Source organism: Alexandromys fortis, unplaced genomic scaffold (assembly GCF_014885135.2).
Source record: "Alexandromys fortis isolate MF-2015 unplaced genomic scaffold, M_Fortis_MF-2015_v1.1 scaffold_167, whole genome shotgun sequence".
In the NCBI taxonomy this organism is placed as follows: Eukaryota; Metazoa; Chordata; class Mammalia; order Rodentia; family Cricetidae; genus Alexandromys; species Alexandromys fortis.
In genome coordinates, this window is record NW_026068050.1 from 383,868 (window position 1) to 404,820 (window position 20,953).

A 20,953-nucleotide genomic window follows, 5' to 3' on the forward strand; every position below is an offset into this window, starting at 1 on the left:
GTACCCCAGAGTAGACCCCTTGTGTGCACTTCTATACAGGTTCACGTGTACCCCAGAGTAGACCCCGTGTGTGCACATCTCTACTGGTTCACATATACCCCTAGAAAAGGAGTTTGTTTATTGTACTGAATAATCAAACAATACTCTGTAATAATGGAAATTTAGATTTTTGTTGATTTTTTGTTGTTGTTGTTGTATGTTTGTTTGCTTTGAGACAGAATTTCTCGTCAGCCCTGGCTATCCTGGGAACTCATTCTGTAGACCAGGTTGGCCTTGAACTCAGAGCTCTGCCTTCCTCTGCCTTTCGGATTGAAGGTGTGTACCACTACCACCTGGCTTGAAAATTTAGATTTTTATCTCCTCCCGGAAGTCTTCTAGGTCTGCACCAGACCAGAGCCATCTATTGTCAGATCTGTTTGGAATGCCCACCCTCACCCCCACCCCCATGGCTGCTCTGAGCAATAGGTGCAGGCGCGTACTTGTGTGCATTCGTGTGTGTGTGTGTGTGTGTGTGTGTGTGTGTGTATTCTCAGCCTATGAACTTCTTGGGTCTAGACTACATACTCTGCAGGTACATATTCTAGGTACATACAACTAGAGACATGTTTAAAAACAGGAGTTGTTCAAATGGGACCCCAGATGGCAGTACCAGCACCCAGGGGAAGCTACTTGAAATGCAAATTCTCAGGCCCACTCAGGACCCCTTGCTCAGAAACTCCAAGGGTGGCGGCAAGCTGTGTTTGTTCAAACCCTCTGGGGATGGATATACCTGCTTGTACTAATGGGCAAAAGGCCAGCCCAGAGTCACAGGGTGACCCAGTGACATAACTAAACTGGGCTGGGTCAGGGTGCCAGGCATATGTGGGCCCTTGTGCTCTATTCCTGCCAGTTCTCTTGGGTCCCATTGGGCCATGGCCAAATATGACCTTGAAAGGCAATGTGAGGCTCAGCTCTTTGTGTCCAGGCACCAGACAACCATCCTTGCTGCTGTGGGTAGTCCGGGTGAGGTGTGGTGGGGTGGGATGGGGTAGAGTGGGGGCTCTCCTAGTCTAGTTCACAGATCTCAGGACACATGTGGAGCCTGAGCTGGCCTGAGCAAGCCCTCAGGTCCCAGTCAGCAGCAGCTCTGATCTGATACTTGTTTTACTGTGAAATGGACCGGGCATCTTTGCTCAGCCTCTCCTGCCTCTTCTGCCCCGGGGCATGGCAAGTCCAGGCTAAACAGAGAGCTTGGGTGAGGCAGACTGAAGGGTAGGTCTAGGTGTCTGCTCACCTCTTCCCTGATGTTTCTCTGCAGGAGTCCTACTGAAGAGCCCTGAGCCTGGAGTGAGGCCTGAGTGAGGTGAGCCGTCATCCCGTTGTCCTGTCTCCTGAAGGCTGCCTTTGCTTCCTCAGCCACGTTGGGGGTGGGAGGAGTTGCTGAGTGAAGAGGGAAAGGTTTGGGAATCAGCTTAGGGTTAGGAAGGTGGTTCATAGACTACTGACTGAGGCCAGGCTTATGCGGAATCAGAGCCCTTTGGAAGAGTCAGGACAGCAGCCAGCAGCAAGGCGAGCTGTGAGCTAAGAGTAAGCCAGGTGAGTAAGTTGGGGCTGGGGATTGTCGGTCTGGCAGACACTGGCTTTGTGGGTGTTGGGGGGGGCAGGACTTATGCTGAGATCGGTAAGCACTTTGAGGGTTCTATTCTCTTTCTCACGAGCAGGGTGAGGCAGAACCAGCAGATTCAGGGCAGACACTGAGTCCCGCTCCGGATCCCCAGGACACGCCTGTACAGTTTTTTAATTTAATATCCCATCAGAGTCTCAGTGTGTCTGCTGAGTAAGCCAGCAGAAAAGACTATGGAGTATGGTAAATCTCAGGCCTGGCAGGGCTGGCAGGGGTCACTAAGGTCATGAACTGAGGGTCGGGTTTAACACCTCTCTGTGACCCTCCCCCCTCCAATTTCTGGTGGGTCAAAGGGGACTTCTGAAAATTAATCCTCCTGGATGCTACTCTGTGTAGAGAAGACCATGCACATAGTTGGTGCTCAATAAACGGTAAAACACACACACACCAGTTGCTAAGCAACTGAGATGTGGGGAGAGAGTGATGACCTGAGGGTCAGGGAAAGCACAGTCTTCCGCAGCTGAGCCCTCTGCCAAGGCCTATCACTCCAGAGCAGAGGTTCACTCTGTGGAGGGATCCAGGCCGCCTGCCTGGAGGAGGGGCAGTAATTGTTACTAATTTGCATGCTCAATCACTTCTTTTTAAGTCTTCAAGAAACCTTTCCAGACTTTAATTAGCTCATTCGTCTTAGCAACAACAATCTTGGAAAGGAGCAGTTTGTTCCTTTCTTAGAGGTGGGGGAGTCAAAGCTGTGGGTAGGGACGGGAGCCAGTGGTGCGGCAGGCTGCGGCCTGGGTCCCTACTCCTAGCGTGCAGTCATGGGGGTGGGGTGTGTGCAAGCGCACGCGGCAGCTGGGGATGTCAGATCCTAGAGAGAGTGGGGGTGGACAAGCAGCCAGGCCACAGTCATCCGGGCTCTTCTGTCCTTCATGGATGGGGCCTGCTTATCTCTCCTTTGCATCTGGACCCTGCCAGCCCTTCCTGCTGTGGTGTGCCTCCTCTGATAGGGCATTTTGCCTACCTCGCTTGATAAGCCACCCTTGGTGTCCCCTCCTAGGGTGGCTGACCAGCCCCCGCCCTGCTTTGTTGTGTGCACTTAGGCTATCAGTACTTGTCCCGGGTGGGGCTGGCGGTGGCCACTATTTACGGAAGAGGATGGAAATGGGCAGGGAGGTCACTTGAGGAGCGCACAGATGTGGGATTTGGAAAGCATGGCTATTGGGTGGGGCAAGGGAGCAGGGAAGAGGGGGGTTCAAGTCTATAGCCCTGTCGACATTGTTGGATACAGCTTCCGAGCAATGAGTGGGCTGGCCCCGCAAGGCCTCTGAGGTAGAGAAGACTGCATGCTGGGCAGTGCCCAGTGAGCATGTGCGTGCGAGTGGGCTGAGGGAAGCCTGGGAAGAGGTACTGTGGGAATCCAGGAGTGGTTACACGAACAGGAGCTAGGGCAAGAGGAGACGGGTGGGGCATGTGGGGTGTGTGGCTTCCCTCTGCAGTCAAGGCTGGGCCCGAGTTGCACCAGGCTTGGACAGTGCTCCTCCACTTTGGCCAAGCCACACAGGTGCCACAGGAGGACACCTGTCTGAGGGGACCAAAGGGAGTTTGGTACAGACCGCTGAGCCCAGGAGGGTCAGTGACAGGATGTTCAGCTGGTGGGGTTGCTGGCCCTCTCAAGGCCATCCTTGCTAAGTGGCTTTCCCGGCCTGACTCTGTGGGTGGGTCTGAGCTACTGACCTGAGGCAGAGTCACATTCCCAGCCAGAACAGGAACAGAGCAGCGGAGGAGGGTGTCAGGCCAGTGCGCTACATTTTTAGCTTTAAAAACTTCTTCTGTGTCTGCTTCAAATGCTGTTTTCTTTTTTTGGTTTTTACCTCAATTCCCCCATCCCAGCAGGGAGACCCCATTGTCCTTTCCTGACAGGCTTTTCCAAGGTCTGGGGGGGGGGAGGATGGAGGGGCATCTGAGATACACAGCCCAGAGGGGAGCCCTCAGGCTCTGGGCCTGACTGCTTGGCTTCACACCCTCACCACTTAGAAGCTGGGTGACCTTGGGTGTGTTTCCTAGAGTCTGGGCATCAGAGGTCTTCTGTGATTGGGTGTCTGCGACAGAGCTGTTGTCACTACCAGCACTGTGACTGGCTCCCTTCAATAGGTGGGCGACAGGGTCAGTCCAGGAAGGAGTGAGGGATGTGTGGGTTGGTCATCACCCTGGGTAGCATGGTTAGGGTGGGAAGGTGGCTCTTGCCTCTCTGCCTCCCCCTTGGTGTCAGTTGCTAGGAAGCTTCCCTGAGCACTGCTAAGCAAGGGATTCGTGGTGTACGGTTGGACAGCACCTGCCCTTTCAGACATAGATGTCCTCAGCCAACATGGTAGAGGCGGCACGAAAGGATGGAGTCTGGTGGCAAGACAAAGAGACTCCTTTTCGTGGAGACAGAGAGGTGTCCCTGGTGATACTGAGGCGGTGCTGAGGGCTCTGACCCACCGAGGAGGGAGAAGAGGGGACAAGACTGACACCTTTCACATGGTGCCCAGTCTGGGTTCTTCACACATCCTATGTTCTTCTGGGGTAAGGGTCTTCCGCATGCATAGTGGGGATGACATATTGGGAAGGTGCTGACCCCAGGGGCAAAGAGCGTTGAAGCCATCCAGGTCCTGGGCTTCAGGGCCCCAGGAACAAACACAATTTTCACTTCTGGCTCTAGGTGTCCCAGATATTTAGTTACCTGTATGGTGGGGATGGACATATGTGCGGGGTATGATATTCCTCCCAAGCAGGGGCACTGAGCAGTGGGCGGCTTTCTTTCATCTTCTGCAGTGTGAGCCCTGAGTAGCTTCCCACAGCTCAGCTTGGTACCTGAATCCTCCGTGCTCTCCCTATACCTGCCTCCTCATCCCACCCAGGCCCTCACCACCTGTCTCCCAGAAGGAAGAGGGGCCCTGGAGAGGCAGGAAGATGCAGTAGGAGAATAAGCGTCATTATGGCAGTGTGCGTCGAGTGTGGCCAAGCATCTTTCTCCTGTCACCTTTGTTCTGCAGACCAGTAGTGACTGGCCCAGAGTCACACAACTGGCCTGGATGGTGGGGCCCACTGCAGTCCAGGTCTGGTTTTGCCCTCTGGAGTCTCTGACAGGTGAGAACCTCACCCCAGCCATCTTTTCCATTTCTGCTGTGGCCAGGCTCCAGGGAGGAACCATACACACATTATATGAGCTTCCCTGCCACAGGCCCTTTCTGACCCATGTTACAGATGTGCAAGGTGAGGCCAGGAAGGGACTCAGGCTTTTCTGAAGTCAGGTTGTCATCCATCCTCTTGACGTGCTACTCCAGAGAATCTGGTGACAATCTGGCCAGTCCTCCACTGCTGTAAGTGATGTGTATGTGTCCCGCTCTACCCCGGGTCTGGGGACTGCCTTCGCACCTGGAGAGGAGGCAGAGGCAGGGTCAGTCTCTACACTCAGGGGAGAGATGCAGGGGCATTGACCTGTCTTTCTGCTGTCAGAATCACCAAGGTGACATAGGTAGCGGCTAAGAACCTGGCCTGTGCAGGCAGTTGTGTGCCCTCAGGTGTATGATTTGAAGTCTCTGCCTCGGTTCCTCTATCTAAAAGGGAGAATGATAGCAGTTCTACTTTGCGGGCCTGTTAGAAGGTTGTTAGTCAACTTAGGGAAGTGATAGCAGAATGCCAGAGACTAGACTAGAATGCCTCTGTGTCTGTCTGTCTCTGTGGTGTCTGTGCAGGTATAAGCACTCTATACATCTGGAGTCCAGAGGTCATGTCAGGTGTATTCCTTGATTTTTTTTCTCTATGATTTTGTTTTGTTTGTTTGCTGAGACAGGTTTCTCACTGAACCTGGAGCTATTTTGGCTGAACTAACTAGTTACCAGGTTCCTGGGATCTGCCTATCTATCTCCTCTCAGAGTTTACAAAACACCATGTCGGGCTTTACGTGGGTACCCTGGACCCAAACTCGGGTCCTGATGCCCGCACAGCAAGCACTCTACCCATTGAGCCACCTCCCAAGCCGGGGACTATAATCATAGTTTAGAGGCTGAGGCAGGAGGATGACGAGTTGAAAGCCTGAGTGAGGACAGGTCAGTCCAGGCAATTTACTGTCTCGAAATAAAATAACATTAAAAGGGCCGTGGATATAGATCAGTAGATGAGTGCTTATTTATCATGTATGAGAGACCTCAGTTAATTCCCAGCACCAAAAAAGTGGGGAAAAGTCTATTTTCTATAGTTCTAGAGGCTAAGATGCCAAAACTGAGGGGGCTTGGAGACTGGAGATTGCGTTCAGGGGTAGATGACTTGCCTAGCATCTGGATTTGAATTTCTAGAATTAAAACAACATACACACCCGACATGGGCTCTTCTGCTGTGTCATCCGGCAGAGCCATCCAGAAAGGCACGTGCTCACGACTGTGACAACTCCCAAAGGCTCCGATTCCACACTGTTGCTTTGGGGATCATTGCCAACCTGGGAACTTTAGGGACTCATCCAAGCCACAACATTCCCTTCTGGCTTCCCAAATCCACGCTTTTCTTATAGGAACAGTACATTTTCTCCATCCCAAGACCCCAACTTGTTTCCCTTGAGTCAGACAAGGCACGGGACAACCGGCATCTTCCAGCCCTGGGAAGACCAAGCAAGTGGCCCACTTGCCCTGACAGTCAGGCCTCGAGTGGACACTACATCACCAGAAGGAGAAATGAGCATAAAGAAGCCACTGGTCCCAAGCAAGTCCAAAATCCACCAGGAAGTCATCCTTCCATTTTCAAGGTGGATGGTAATCTCCTTTGATGTCATTTGCCGTGTCCTGGCCACACCAGGGCAGGGCTTGGGCCTCCAGAGCTTCAGGCAGCATGGTCTGGATAGTTTTGCTCCAACCAGCCTCACGGATTGGTGTCTCGTGTCTGTGGCTTCTCCAGGCTGGGCTGGCTGCGCTCTAGTGGTCCTCTGATCCTAGCTGGTTGGAAGCTGCCTCAGTGCCTCTTCTTTTGTAGGCATTACCTGAATTGGAGCTCTCTGGGGGCTTTACCTTTGTGACAGATCTCTGCTGGGTGCCCAGGGCTTTTGTAAAAGCTTATGACTTGTAACTTCTGAAATGGCAGGTTGAGCCATACCTGGGTCCATTGGAGACAGGACTGGGACAGTCATCAGGTTTGTGCTGATATCTGGGTAGAGGAGTCCTGAGGTGGTGAAAGGCTGTGATGGCTGAAGCACCTTTCTGGTCCTTCTTGTCTGTAGGGACAGATCACCACTACCCCTAACAGCTCACACGGTCACTTAGCCATCCGCTCAGCGCTCTTTCCCAAACGTGCTTTCCAGGCTCCAGCTGCCAGGCTGAAGGGTCTCAGGTTTACTCCGGCCTCCCCCTGGGTGCTCAGTTGCCTCTTCCCACTGCCTCTTCCTCCCCGTGTCTGCAGCATGATCCATCAGACACCAAGCGGAGCCCTGAGCACTTTCGTGTTCTTACTTCTTCTGCTGAATGTCCTAGTCCGTTGTCCTTAGGTGCACCTCCCACAAAGTCCTAGGACACAGACGTAATGCAAGTCCTTACTGTAACCAGGGTACATTTCCCCTTGTTCCAGGACCTCCTTCCCTGTGCCCTTCTCAGCCACATTCTGTAGCATGCATCTCCATTCCTCCCCCGCCTTCTGTTCACTCTTCATGGTGATGAAGGCCTTTCCTGGTCTCTTTCTCTAAACCCTTGTGCCATCCTTTGCCTCCAGTCCAAAGTCGCTGCCGCATCTCAGTTCTGACAGGGCAATGCCCCACCTTGCTGGCACTGTCTGTCTTAGTCCATTTAGTAACATGGTTCCAGAGTAATTCAGAAAAAAAAAGATGTTTCTTTCTTACATTTCTAGAGTTTAGAAGCCTGAGGTTGGAGGGGCTGCGCCTGAGGAAGGGCTCCTTGCAGCCTCACCTGTCATGCACAGGCGAGTGTACACATGACGCTGCACATGTCATATGTACTGGTGATCCTGGAGCTGTCAGAGGTGCTCCCAGGGCTATAGACTATCATACGGTGAGCACAGGGGTCCTCCTGGCTCATTTGTGTAACTAGACATGGAACCCGCTCTAACCTCCTTTCATCCACCCCCGACTCTTGCCCAATATATCAGCCCTAGATTTTTTATCACCTGACCCAACAGCTGTCCATGAGTCTGGGGTAAGGGTGGAGGGCGGACATTTCATGTGTTTACTGTGTGTTTGGGGGATATATGTACATGTGTGAGGAAGTACTTGCCCGTGCATGAGCCTGTAAGGGCCGGGGTCTACCCTGGGTGTCTTCCTCTGGTGCTCTCTGCCATACTGTTTTAGACGGCGTCTCTCATTGAGAACTTGGAGCTCACCATTTTGGTCAAACTGGCAGGCCAGGGGTCCCCTAGGATCCACCTGTCTTTGTGAGCACTGCTAGTGTTGGAGTTATAGGCATGTACCACCATATCCAGCTTTTATGTGGGTGCTGGGGACCCAAACTCAGGTTCTCATGATTATGCAGTAAGCACTCTACCCACGGTTCCCACGTATTTATTTATAGCCACTTTATGCCATTGTGTATTTGTGAAGGTTTCCAAGCACATGTGTGACGATGCAAAGATAGACGCAGTCTGCTGTAGGGAAGAGGGCCGTAACAGAGAAAATTGAGACATCAGAACATGGACCTATGGAGTAGAGCACTGGCTGTCATTCTTGGGGGGCCAAGGTGAAAAGGGAAATAGGGGTTCTGTGCTTGTGTTGCCCACAAGAGAAGAATGGCATAGAGACCCCGAGAAGGATGGGGTTTTCTAGGAAGAAGGGCTGCTGGGAACAAGGACATGGCAGGAAACTGCCAGCCCCACCCTACTGACCACCCTGATAGCCTGAGCTGTGGAGAGGGAGGTTTATGTTGCAGCTTGAGGTTGGGACAGGCACTGGAGCCCTTGGATGGAGCTGGGCAGAGACCTAATTGGTGTTTTGGGATCTTGGCATCTGGGCCTGGGGAGGCAGGGTGTGGTGAGCACTGTCCCAGCAGCCACCCTCTGAGTTCTGGCTTGCTCCAAGAAGGAAGCCCTTTCTCCACAGGGTACCCTGCTGCCCCAGGCAGAGCCCATCTGGCCAGAGGTGCGCATAGGCCTTAAGTTCCCAATTCCCTGGCCCCTGGCTCTGTCTTGCTTACCTAGCTGGACTTGGCCATCTGTAGCTTGGACTCAAGCCAGCTCAGCTTCTCTCCTGCCTTTATCAAGAACCTATGCACTCCTCATAGCCTGGGTCTGGGCTCCAGGCTCATCCCGGAACTGGCTTGGCCCTCTCCAAGTCCCTTCCATAGGTGTTCAGGGCCTGGGTGAGGCAGCTTTACTTCCCCACTGGTGCTGAGTTCCTCAAAGGTTGGTGGACACCCCCCACCTTCTGTCCAGTGCTATCTGGTGTGTGTGTGTGTGTGTGTGTGTGTGTGTGTGTGTGTGTGTGTGTGTGTTAAAGCCTTTCAAGGAGAGAGGGGCAAAGAGAATAGAGCATCAACATTATAGCGGGTGGGCTTCCGAGTGTCCAGAAGGTCTTCCATATACATGGCCAACACCAGACCTCGAGGCAGCCCTAGAAAGTAGGACAGCAATGGCACAGCAACGGTGACAGCAGAGGCTTCCAGGCTCCTGCTGGGTGCCAGGTGCTGTTCTGAGCATTTCACAGATATTTATTGGCTTAATCCTCACCACACCCCGTGAGCTGTTATTACCGGCGCACAGAGAGGTTAAGGAACTTACCCGAAGGTAAATCATCCGTAAGGGACAGAATAGGGGCTTGGAATCAAGTGGCCTGGACTCAGTGGAAAGGGAAAAGGAAGGGGCCCACTTCTTAGGATGTCCTGGTCCTTTTGGTAACTGACTCCTTTAGTTCAGGAGAAGCATAATGCCTTCACAGTCCCTCCATGTTGTGGCACATGACACGATTTTCTTCTTTTTAAAAGAAACATACTATTCCGTCCTGTGGGCCCATCCACGGCTCATCTGCTCACCGGCTGATAGAACTGCTCCAGCTTCCTGCCCCTCCCCCCCCCACTGCTGGAGTTAGTCACGTGCCACACATCCAGCTTTTACGTGGGTTGTGAGAATCAAGTAAACACGAGTTGGCAAATGTCTCTTTAACATCTTCTCTTAATTCTTTCGGATATCTAACCAGAGGTGAGATTGCTGGTTCTTTCGATAATTCTATTTGAATTTTTGAAGGCATAACCCCTCTGCTACTTCCCAACTGCCCGCTCCTAATTCGTATTCCCACCAACAGTGTGCAAAGCTTGAATTTCACCACATCCTCGTCAGCTCTTGGCTAGCACCCTTCTCTTCTGTCACCCCTGTTTTGTGTTTTTGAGACAGGGTTTCTCTGCATAGCACTGGCTGCCTTGGAACTTGCTCTGTAAAGCAGGTTGGCCTTGAATTCAGAGATCCGCCAGCCTCTGCCTCCTGAGTGCTGGCATTTAAAAAATGTTATTTGATATTGTGTATGTGTGTGTGTGTGTGCATGCTTGTGTGTGTGTGTGCATGTGGTCACGGCACACTTGCCATGGTAGTCGTGCTGAGGTCAGAGGACAGTTTTGTGGAGTCAGAGCTCTCCTTCCACTTTTATGCCGATTCCCAGGGCTGAAAGCTTGCCAGGCAAGCAAAGCAAGAACTTTTACCCTCTGAGTCATTTGGCTGGCCATCACTACTTTTGTTTCTTTAGGTTTGTTTGTTTGATTTCAGAAGTTCTCACGTCGCTGGCCTTGAACTTGCTATGTTTCAGAAGATGTATTGAACTCTGGATCCTCCTACTTCTACCTCACACTGCTGGGTTATAGCTTCAGGCTGCCATGCCCTCCACAACCACAACACCCACTATATCTGGCTCTTTTTTCTTCCTTTTCTGAGTAGCAGCTTTTAGTATCATATCCAAGTTATCACCAAATCCAGCTCGTAGACCTCGATCTGCTGTCTCGTGGAAGTTCTGTGGCTGCTGGTCATATATTTAGGTCTTTCCTCCGTTTTCAGTGGCGATCAGTGCTTGCTCATTCTTTTCCATAAAGTGTCTGCGCATCTCAGTCCCTCCCTGAGGGCAAGGCCATGCCATTTCCTCCTAGATGATGGCAGTTATTCTGGCCCTGAGTTCCTCCTTCCCAGGTCAGTCATGGCTCACCGCCCACCAGGATGGTGTGAGTTCTGCGAGGATGCAGGCTTCTCCTAGCCCCAAATGTTCACTGCCATGGGTATGGACAGGAACTCTGTGACAGGGTAGAGGCCTTGAGAGCTTTTATGCAGGACCAGCAGCCCAGAATCAACTGGACACTTGGAATAGTGCTTTAGTGAGCATTCTTGGGCTCTAGTTGAAGTCACACGACAGTGCAGAGTCCCACACATACTATTGAGAGGTGGCTGGCTTTCATCTTGGTACTCAGCCAAGTCTCACAAACCAAGGGGAACTTTGTAGTCAGAAGAATGGTCTGTACTTGGGCTCAAAGTCTTGGGGTGGGGATGGGAGCTGGGCAGGCGGATGGCCACTGGCATTCCCTAGATGTGCTGACCCGAACCGCCAGGTTTGGTATTCTCAGGCCATTGGCCATGACCAGGAATTTTCAAGCCAGCTGTTCAACACAGGAGTCCACATGGCACTAGAATTCTGGATTTCCCAGCTTTGACAGGCACAGCCTCTGTCTCTAATGGGGCACTTGAGAAACACAGTTCACAGGCTCTGCCTGTCACTTTCTGTGTGACTTGGACAGGACCGTCCTTGCCAAGGTCTTCGGTTTCTCCACCTGTAAAATGGGCATTGTTCCCTTAGGTGTGAGGGTTAAAGAAGATGTTGTACTTAAATCTGTGCTAGTGGCAAGAGCAGATAGGGAAACCAACATTCCCAAGTGCACAAGTCTCTAGTCTGCTTGGGCCCTGGGACAGGAAGCTGGTGTAGCTCACTGATCCACACTCAAGCTGGCTCTGGACATCCTGGAGCTACCCGGAGTCATGAGGATGTATGAGGATGTGGTTGTGGGGTAGATCTCTCTGCCACGATACTCCACATAGTCAGGGTGGTCTATAGGGAGGCCCCCCGCCCAGGAGACCTGGCCTCCAGCTCAACTCTGCAGCAATGGGCCACAAGGGCCTACCCATCGCCAACCTAATATTTGCCATTTGGGAGGCCGTGAGCATCCTGGAGACCTGCTAGGTAGACTGTGGTCGGAGACAGAAGCTTGACCACAGACGGTTGCCTGTTTGAGTGGGGCTCTGGTCAAGGGGGGGAAGTAAGTACTCACTGACTAGGAAACTCGGGGACCACTTCATAGTTAGGGATGCCCACCTTCAGGGACATTCTGAGCTTGCCTCCCTGGCTCTACAGTGGCCTGTGCTAACTTCATCTCCATTTTATAAACGACACAGGAAGGCACCCTTAGGCCGTCCCAGCTTCTGGCTTTTCCATGAAAATGACGTGGACCAGACAGACACATCTGATATGTTCGGGATATAAATGGTGCCATCTGCTAAGGAGGCCAGGTTTATTCCAGCCGGCTAAGGTTTCTTGTCCATTTCAGCCATTTGCCTGTCCTCCCTGGATCAAGCCTCTTGGACACTCCAGGCCTCGCAAAGAGGGCTCAGCAGGGCGACAGCAGCCTCGAGTGCGCCCGAGGGTGCTGTCAGAGTTGAGTGTCTGCGGAAGCGGGCAACTCTAAGCAAGCACATGGTGACTGACTGGACGAGAGAACCGGGCCTCCCCTTCCCCTCTGCTCCTGCTCGGGGCTGCGAGTGGGAGAAGCCCTGGGCAGCTGGGTTTTGTGCCCACTATATATAGCCAGGCTCAGACACGCACAGCGGCTATTTCTGTGTTCCTCCTCCTACTGAGGCAGGGGGAGGGGAGAGAAAGTAGTCCATCTAAAAATATAACCGGGAAAAATATCACAGCGCTGAGCCGCACCCGAGATCTGTCTCCTTCTCTCGCCTCCGCCCCCGCGCCCCTTCTTACCTCACTGCTGCCTTGAGGGCGCCATCAGGCTGTGGCTCCTCCTCACCCCTGCGCAGCTTCCTGGTGCCCAGTGGGTGGGGGTGGAGCTGGAAAACGTAGGCCTAGAGAGGGACGGCTCCAGTAGTGGGCCTCAGGTTCTTAGCGTTATCTTTTCTAGCCCCTTATGATGATACCCTAGGGACAGTCTGCTGGCTGTGGCCTCAGAGGACTGGCGTCAGGGCTCTGCTCTAAGCCTCGGTTTCCCCTTAACGAAGAAGAGGAGCCTTTCTGTAGCAGAAAAGTGAGGAGAGAGTAACAAAGCATGCCGGACCCAGCCCCAGGCACCATGACTACCCAGGTATTCCCCACAGCCCGGGTCTGTTCCCTAGCGCCCAGGAGAGCAGTGACCACCTTGGCGTTCAGCGGACAACAACAGTTGTTGGGGATCAGAGTTGCCCCGGAAGGCAGGGGCGTGAGGTTATCTGGAGCTGCCTCAGGCTGTGCCCTGCTGTGTGGCTGTGTGTCACCCACAACCTCCTCCGAAATGGAAGCGATGGTTCCTGGATCACACAGCTGAAGTAGACGGTTGAGAAAAGAGCCTGCCCCCCCCCCCACTACATATACACACCCTGCGCTCCCAAGTAGGCAGGTGTAGACACCTCACCTGCGGTTTCGTCTTCTGTGGATGTGGGAACCTCTGTAGAGTCTGGGAAAGCTCCCCCGCAGACCACCCTTCCTGACACCACCAACGTGGCTGTTTCTGCTCTCTGCTCTTGCCCTGGGAGGCTAGACTGAGCCCACGGGATGCACCCTGCCTTATTGAGTACCACTGGGTGTCCATGAAATGATTGGGGTGAAAATGTCTGCCTGCAGCTCACGGGCAAGCCAGGGTACGAAGCCACGCTCCAGCGGTGAGCATCCGCTCAGGACCAGGGGGCTTCTACCGTGCTTGCTCAACAGCCTCTGCCACCAGACTACATTTCTGCACACAAATAAATCAGTGTACATTGCTAAATTTTTGAATGGAAAAAAATGGTGGCACACGCCTTTAATCCCAGCTCTTAGGAGGCAGAGACAGGCAGATCTCTGTGAGTTCGAGGCCAGCATATTCTACATTGTGAATTCCAGGCCAACCATGGCTGCATACTGAGATTCTGTCAAAAGAAAAAATATCAAAAAGAAACAACGAAACAATTTTACATTTTAAAAACAAAATGTTGCCCAGTATGTGTTACTTGATTTCCTCTTCAAACAGCCTTGAAGTAGGAGCCAGCATTTCCATTCTATAGATGAGGAAACTAGAGGCCCAGAGAGGTTTGGTGACTGGCCCTTGGTCACACAGCTGCTAAGTGGCCAGCTAAAGATTTGCTCATAGGCCACCGATGATCCGTTATCTTTTCTCCACCATACAGGGTCTGCCTCCTGCACTCCCAAAGAGGTGCCCTGGGTGGGCTGAGGGCATGTGTTTGTTCCTGTGCCCACTGACAACGGGCTACAGCAGAGGCTCAGCATGGCTGTGTGGCATTATGGCTACACTTGAGGTGGCTGTGCCGCGCAGAGTGAGTTGTCTTCTCAGGCCAGTGCCGAGCGCTGCGGAGGCATTAACAAGCCATTTAAAAAGCGCTGACAACACAACTTTGCAGCCTCCCGTTTAAGACGTACTAAAATATAAGCACCTTTCCAGGGAGGAAGCTGCAGCGCGGTGGGTGAAATACGGACATGGTGTCATCTGCGAGCGAGCGTGTTACCCTGAGGCCTGGGGTAGTGGCAGTGGGATCAGACAGCAGTCGGCTTCCCCCTTCCTGGGTGGCCCTGGAAGGTGCCAGGTGCTTGGTGAGCCGGTGGAAGCATCGGCTCTGTCCGGGGAAGTGGAGGGCGGTCTGCAGCTTTAGGGGGATTTTATGGCTGTGGGAGGCAGAGAAGATTAACAGGCTGCAGGCTGTTCATTTCCCAGATGGAGACGCTGAGGCCTTGAGAGTGAGAATGCAAACTTCATATGGTCCTAAAAAGCAGCACCAAGCCTAGCCTGAGTCCAAGGGGGCATGGAGCAACTCCCGTGCCTTCCTCCTGCTCTTTGTTCCAGTTCAGACATTCCTGGGACCAGGATAGGCCTGAGGTTAGCCCAAGCCAAACACTGAGTAAACAGCAGAGAACAAGCAGAAATACAATCAAACCGTCAAAGAAGAAAAAAAAATCATTACACACAAATAGCATCCACAACAAACCGGCACCATCTCCGGCTCCGTGTGGAGCCACAGCCTCACGGACTCAGGGTAAATAGTGTGGGCGGAGTTACAAGGATGCATCTACCACCCAGGTACAGATCTGAGGGGGTCTGAGGGGCAACCAATCAGGCCCAGAGGATGGGAGGCTACTTAAGCTGGTAGCAAAGACTGTGCCTTTAGGGTGAGTGTGTGCTGAGGGTAGGAGGTGGGGGCTGGAAAAATGAATGTCACAAACAGAGGAACTCGCAAGTGCAAAGGCCCTGTGGTAGAAACTGCTGTGGGATCGTGTGAGGCCAGCATGGCTGGGGCATAGCACTGTGGGGAGGTGAGGTGGGAGAAGACACACCTGAAGGGCGCTTGGGCGGGACCTCCAGGACGTGCATGAAGGGGGGGGGCTGCTATACACATGGATGGTTTCTGCTTGTTACGTGGGCAGATGGAGTATAGTCAAGATTGACCCTGGGAGGTAGGTAACTGGGAGTGAGTGTGAGCATCAGGCAGGATTAGGGGTTTTTCTGTTCTGAGCATTCTCTCCCCTGCCATGGAAGCATCTGCCTTCCCCAGGGGCCTGTTCTCCCTTTTCCACGAGGCTGAGAGAGGCCAGTCAAGGCCAGCACAAGGATCGTAGTGAGGAGATCTTTCTTGGAGGCAGCTGGAGATGCAGCTGGGGACAAGAGTGTGAGGTGGAGGGTGTCACCCCGTGTGTGTCTCCTGTGAGGTCTAACCCAGGGAGGAGCAGTGCCCAGAGGGGAAGTGGGAAGGAGGAGGAAAATAGCAGGCTTTTCCTAATTATGACTGACTGTGACAGCTTGCGTCTTGAGTCTGAAAAGTATCTATGGGATAAGGACTGCTTTTCTCAATCGGGATAATTATGTTAATTAAAATGCTTTCTTTATAGCAGTTCTGATTAATAAAAACAGTTCCACTGCTCTCTTTAAACCCTCTAACCTTCTGTCACACGGGGAAGGAGGCCCTTTCTCAGCAAGTTACGGTTCTTCACACTGATTCCAAGAGACGACCTGCTGCCAGGGTGGCCTGGTGGTGGGCGCTGGGCTCCACACGGGTGAGGATGTATACAGGCAGAGGGGGACGGGAGAGGGACCAGATAGGCAGCTGGCCCAGCCACGGGCAGCATCGGGTGAGCCAGGCCACTGTCGCTGAGTCTGCTGAGAACGACAGTGGCCCTGATGTCTCTAAGTGCTAGTTATTTCCCACAGAGAAATAAAGACAATTAACAGGCTCCCGGTTAGGAAAACTTCCATGTGGGGGAGCAAGGTGCCTAGACAAGAGTGTGTCTGCAGTGGAGGGATGGACGGAGCTGGGGATGTGTGCAGCCCTGTAACCGGAAAGCGACGGGGTAATGGGGATGCAGATGTTAGGGCTGGGGATAGAAGCTACGGTCCCACATAACCTAGAGGAAGTGGCTGTTGTGTTCCAGAAGAGAGGGAGTAAGGGAGACAAGCTGTGGCAGTGAGCTGTGGGCCCAGCTCACTGAGTCCAAGCCCAGCTCATGGCTCTGACTTCAGCTGGTCTGGGTGCAGGATCACACAGCGGCTCAGAGATGAGATCTTCCCATAATGGGTGTGACTGTGCAAAGGTGAGTGCATGTGTGTATGTGTGTGAGTGTGTGCATGCGGAGATGTGTAAAAGGATGTGTTTGTGCACATCATGTATGTAGGAGAGCAGGTTATGAGTGTGTTAGAATATATGTTGATTTATGTGACATGTGTGAATATGTGTTGGAAAGTACATATTGTGAGTGTGTGCATGTGCGCGTGCGCACACACTGAAGCAGTAAGCAGCTATGACAGCAATCTCAGCCCACAGTCTGTGGGAAGATGGGAGGTTCCCCAACAACTTCGGGCTGCTAGAGCTCTGGGGTAGCCAGCAAGCCTGTTTGCAGCAGGCAGAGTGGGGTCTCTCCCTTTCCCTCCCCGATCCTCCTTCGCCAGTACTGTGGTTCCAACCTTGATCCCAGGACTAGGGCTTTTGACCTGTGAGAGCTACACCGAGGACAGACCTAAGAGGACAAGAAGTTCGGGCCTCAAAGCGAGAGGAACTTCAGCTGTCCACTGTGCCTTCATAAACGACGACACGGAGCTGAGTTCTCAGTGGAGAGATCTGCAGTGCTGAGAAGGGATTTTGTGGGTTCTGTGCAATATCCACATCTAACCATCCCGGTTCTGGGACATACTCATCCTGCTAGGGCCTAGGACACTACTGAACATGACTTTTGAGAAAGCAAACCTCTGGTGCTCTGCCTCTCTCCTCGGATCCCTCTCTCTCTCTCTCTCTTTCTCTCTCTCTCTCTCTCTCTCTCTCTCTCTCTCTCTCTCTCTCTCTCAGTGTGTGTGTGTGGGTGAGTGTAGGGTACGTGGTTCATGGATGCTATGGAACACATGTGTAGTTTAGAGGGCACTCTTGATGTTGCTCGTCGTCTTCTGTCTTGAGCCAAGGTCTCTGGTTTCCCCACTGTGTATTAGGCTGGTTCGCCCATGAACTTCTGGGAATTCTGTCTCTCTACTTCCATCTCACCACAGAAGCGCAGGAGTTAAAGATGTTAGTGCTGGGACTGGCTTTTATGTGGCTTCTTGGGATGTGAGCTTAGATCTGCATGCTTGTGCAGCAAGTCCCTCCTTGGATCATTCTTGCTGCCTCTTTCTGGCCACTCTCCTGATTCCCAAGGCTTTGGCAGCCCATACCCTATATTCCAGACACAGTTTGGAGTCTTGTCAATTCCCTGGTTCCCCTTAGCAATAATCCTCCCCAGCCTCCCTGCTGTTGGAACTGAGGAAACAAGGTTGGTAGATGCCTCTGCTCTGCTACAGGCTGTGGGAGAGCACGCCTTTGGTCTTCCACACAACTGAACACACAACCAGGTTCTCATCGAGTTCCCATAGTCCAGAATCAGGGTCTGAAGAAGACTCTGAGCCAGGCCTCCGGATCCCAGGGAGTTCTAAGAGTGTCTAAGGTCAAGGGGTCCCCATTGCCAAAGAAGGTTATGCTGGTAGGTCCCTAGCCACTTACCGTCAATGAGGATGCGACAGGCTGGCTCCCAGCCAGTGTCTCTGAGGTCTGATACCAGGCCTAGAGGTTTCCGTGTGTATATATAGAATTGGGTATCCACATGAGTGTACATGTGTACACAGGGACATGTGTATGGAGGCATATTACCTGTCCACATGCACTACTGTTGGCACACACATGTGTACACACAAGTGTGTGTTTGGAAAACTGTACACATGTGCATGGTCTGTGGGCCTGCCTCTGTACAGACACATGTGTGGCTTTTTAACATGCATGTCTGGGGGCAGTCTTCATCATTGGCTCTAACTTGATCTGTGGGTAGATCTATCACTGGAGGACTTCCGGCAACTCCCCCAACACTCATGTCAATCACAGAGCAGGAGCCCTTGGGGTCACCTCATCTGAGGACCTAGTAAGACACCAGAATTTTCCTAAGCACACCAGCTTCAAACTCCGTTCTTCTGGCAAGAAAAGGCCAGTGCCCATGAAATCAGCCAGGGTGGTTTCCTGGAGAAGTTGAACAGGTGGGTGAAAGGAAGGATTGAAGCTATGGGGCAAGGTTCGAGGGCAATTGTTGCGTGGCTGTGTGTATTCATACACATGTGTTTCTGTGTGTGCTGCTTTCCATGGCCATGAAGTTCCGTCACCGTCCCCCAGCACAAGCCCTAGCCTTTTGTGACACCCTGAACTCCCTTCTCTGTGCTGGGGTTTCCTAGCTCATGCTCATTCCTCTCCCTGATATTCGATATTGATATTGTATCAGGCTCCTGCTAGGTAAATGACCCTTGACCCCCAGAGAGTCCTGGTTTTGGGTAGAGCAGCCCCGAGTCTTCAGAAGCAGATGCTAGTAAAGAATAGCTCTTATTTCTAGACACTGGTGACTCTTCCCATGCATGTGGCAGCCTGGTCCGGTAGTATCTGGGCCTGCCCCCCCCCAGTCTGCTTGGGGCTGCCCCCTCTCACCTCCACTGTATTTACGTGTCTATTTTATGATTTCAATTTTTAATGCCTCTGCTCTTTGAAGACGCTTAATGCTTTCGAGTGGAACATTTCCTTCCAGGACCCGAGCGCAGATTGAGGACAGAGCAATAAATCAACTAATAACTGGAACCTCATTTTCTGCTCCACGGCAGAGAGTTAACTCCTGCCTTGCTGCGCTCCTCTCACTGGCAGCTGCGGGGGCAGCTGAGGGCTGTGCAGGCTGCTGGCATGCCGCATCTCAGCTTGTTGCTCCGGCCCTCTGTCCTCCCCTTTCCTCCTCTTTTCTGGTGTCTCCCCCACCCTTTTCTTTGGTCACTTCTCCTTAATTCCCCTTAATCATTATCTTATTTCCGTCCTTCTCAGAGCAAATAGGAATAGGGGAGAAGCCTGGAACTGCGGACTCGGGAGGCCCCCAGGGTAGTGTGAGAAAGCATTTGTCAGCAGCTTCTTAGATATCCTGCCATGTGTGACCTGGCAGGGATGTTCAATCCCCTCCAAGAATCAAAGTCACCATCTAGGTAAAGGATCTGCCACAGGGGTGGATCAGGACTGAAATCCAACATCGAGGATAGCTTCAATATCAGATGTGGACAACCTGAGTCTCCCCTCTTCATTCTGCCTGCAGTGCCTTGGGAGAAGGCAAACAGAGAGGCTGACATCTGTGAAAGTGGCCCTTCACTTGTGTGTCACCAAGTCTGGGTGTGTTCACAAGCGTTGAGCGGCTGTGTGTGCGTTTATAAGCATGTGTTTCTGTGTGTGGGTCTCTCCGATCGTGGAGTTCCATCGTCATCCCCCAGCATAACCCCCAGCCTCCCATGCGACCCTGAGCTCACTCCTTCATGTCTTGAGACAAAAGACTCGCCCTCTGTTTCTTCAGTTCCCATCTGTAACATGAAGGGAAGAACAGTCTCCTCCTGGCTGCTCCTGGTGTTGTAGGCCTCAAAGTCTAGGAGGCTGAGGAGGAGGAGACAAGGTTCAAGCCAGCACGGGCTACATCATAAGACCCTGTCTCCAAAATAAATAGTAAAAGAGAGGAGGGCTGGGGGACATAGCCCATATGCCCTCACCAACACAAACACAGACCAAAATGAAACAAACCAACCAAACAAGCAAAAAACAGGAAAGAAAGGAACTAGTGCTTCCTTCAGGACTTCACTGCGGAGGTTAAGTGACATAGTTGCTAGTAAATGACGCTGCACGGGGCCATTATTGTTGGACACACCTGTGGCATGCTCCCTTCCTTAAAGCAAGTGACTATGAGACACCAAAATTATGCTAGGCACACCAGCCTCAGATTCCTGAAGAGTAGGCTGCCTGCTGGCAAGGAAGAGGCCAGCACCCACCACTGGCCCCAGAACAGGAGAGGATGGACTAAGTGTCCACTAGGTACCTGCTAATGACGGTCATCTTACCTGTATCCTTCTTCCTGGAAAGGTGAGTCTGCTGCTGACCATAGCCAGGGACATGCCAGCCCATCCAGACTGCTGGGACAGAGACGGGGTTGGAGATGGAATGGATCTAACCCGGGAGTTCTACTCCACACAGGGCTCGATCCCAGTACTGGGGGACTGTAGATGGCTTGCCACGCAAAGCATCTGCCCACTGTGTGCTGCCCTGCCTACGCACCTCTGTGAACAGGACGTTCACCACATCCCAGGACTGCTTGCGATGTTTCATGGGACCCCACTCACTCCATCAGTGTGACGACAGGCTTAGCCAAATGCTCACAGCCACACCCACCCCTCAGCAGGTCCCGGACATGTCAGACGCTAAGCCAAGCTAAGTGTTCGTTCCCAGTTCCTGCTCTGTGCAGAAGGGACGGCAGGGCTCCATCCCGTGCACCTGCCGTGTGCCAAGTTGTCAGGTACAAAGCCTGGGACCCTGCCTGGGTCTACAGTCCCCTTTCAGTGGACAGGCCAGTCTCATTATTATCCCAGGCTCCTCTCTGCATTCCATCTAGGGAAGCTGCCCCTAGTATCCAGCTCCTGGGTATCTAAACAGAGGACTCCACCCAGTGACCACTGTAGCATGTTCCAGCTGTGGTCCTCCTGGGGCTATAAACAGGCAGGAGGCAGCTCTCAGCCAAGGGGTGGACATTTTCATTCCATCACATCATTTGGGTATCAGTTGTTGTTTGGAGGAGAGTGAAGTCTGTGGGTATGTGGAGATACA

The 20,953-nt window shown here is 52.6% G+C and overlaps 1 long non-coding RNA gene across 1 annotated transcript in view; it reads left to right on the forward strand.

Annotated features, from left to right (window-relative positions):
* Window positions 1–20,953, forward strand: part of LOC126486892 (uncharacterized) — a 112,843-nt gene that overhangs the window by 70,134 nt on the left and 21,756 nt on the right. Inside the window, exon 3 of the long non-coding RNA XR_007588226.1 lies at window positions 1,298–1,342. This is a non-coding gene — a long non-coding RNA (uncharacterized lncRNA). The remainder of the gene's footprint in view (window positions 1–1,297; window positions 1,343–20,953) is intronic.